The sequence below is a fragment of the Boleophthalmus pectinirostris genome, unplaced genomic scaffold, assembly GCF_026225935.1.
Source record: "Boleophthalmus pectinirostris isolate CB_2022bp ecotype Guang Dong unplaced genomic scaffold, ASM2622593v1 HiC_scaffold_2, whole genome shotgun sequence".
Taxonomy (NCBI): domain Eukaryota; kingdom Metazoa; phylum Chordata; class Actinopteri; order Gobiiformes; family Gobiidae; genus Boleophthalmus; species Boleophthalmus pectinirostris.
The window spans coordinates 21,102,282-21,104,005 of NW_026571152.1; positions in this window are offsets into that span (position 1 = coordinate 21,102,282).

A 1,724-nucleotide genomic window follows, 5' to 3' on the forward strand; every position below is an offset into this window, starting at 1 on the left:
GTTACCAAGACTTGTATATTTATGGTAGGTCTTCCCGGACATGGGCCCCATGATTAGTGGCCTCAGTTCTGTCTTCAACGTCCCCTCTCCAATCGTATTAATGGCGGTGAGTTAGAAAAAGTATCCGAGAACAAATGGCCATAAAGTGAGTTAAGACCCAGAAATGAGATTTTGGAAAAAAAGACAAAAAATGCATGGGATTATACTTAAGTAAAGAGTAAGTGAATAATATACAAGGAACATATAATTTTAGGCACATGATTCCTTTCAGTTCATTGAATAAAGTATAAACTACATCTAGAACACCTCTCGCATTGATGACAAAGTAATATTTGTGTCAAACACAGTGATGAACAATAGTAATGTCATGCAGTAATATGTTGATGGAATCCCCATTCTAAGTCCTGAAGCACGTGATAGAATATAAACAAGATAACTAGTCACAATTTCGAGCTTCAACAGTTGAAACCCAATTTAGACAGAAGGAAAGATTGAGAGGTTCTAGCATAAAAGAATTTTATAGCCAAATATCTGACTTACTTGCCAACCACGCATTCCATAAATATGCTACATGATTGATGCAGAAACCTATTGAGAAGAAGAAGTTACTTAACTGATATAAAAGTGTATACAGCTAGTTGGGGGTACCATCCAAAACAGCCTTCTAATAGAGAAAAAAAAAGTTTATGTGACAACGTGATAGAACTACATATAACGACAATACACGCATACTAATTCAAGTACACCATCAAAAATATGTGGATATTTGTGGCAAGGCAGCAGCCAGCTTGAATCTAATATTTTATGTTCATGTTTATTATTAGGACCAAGTACAATCCTCTAACTATTCTGTCAGTTCTTGCAAATAAACTACAATTGTATTTTCAGTGACAAAGAAAACATCTTGCAGCTGCAGATTGCTGTTGCTAAGGCCCAGGTGTGTGCGGGCCTATCCTAGCCAATTACTTGACTTAATCATTGAGCTCTAATGGAGGGGAGGGCTGCTGTACTGAGAATTAATTACAGGGCTGTGGCTCACTGTGAGCTGCAGTTTGAGAGATTTAAGAGTAGAGTGTGAAAGACGTGGAGTCATTACATGCCCAGCGCTTATGTTGTCGAGGAGCAATTAGTGGTTATTGGATTTCTGCGGAACGGACTGTGCAAGAAAATCAATTATTGAAACTGCATTGCATCATGTCTGCTTTTGTCTCCACTCTCTACAGTAACTCCATGTGGGCTACAGTTTAGGCTTTGGGAGTGATGTTCGAAAAGTGCTGACTAGATCCCCCCAAAACAGTACGGCAATTCACTTCAGGATGTTTGTGAGCTCATTAAAACAGAAAAATGGTGGCATTGTCAGGTTTGTCATTTTGCTGGAGAGAAAATGCATGGAGTTTGAAAGAAAAGCGTCCCATACAAGAGTCCAGTGTGGGCTGAACCAATGCGGGACAGTTCATTTGCGACACACTTGGCCGGACCACCCAGACAGAGGAGGTGGGCATAATGGACACAGGCACACATTGTATTACTCGAGGGAGAAGCCCCATGTAGCAGAACAGCTTACCAAATTATTTTTCACAAACAAAAGGAATAATGAACAACACAAATGTGCACAATGTAACGATGCTCCCCTGGCCCTGTTAGTTTACCAAAACGGTGGTTTGGGAAAGGTCCAATTGGACAAAAATCAAACTATTACGACACACACAGAACACATGGGAAAT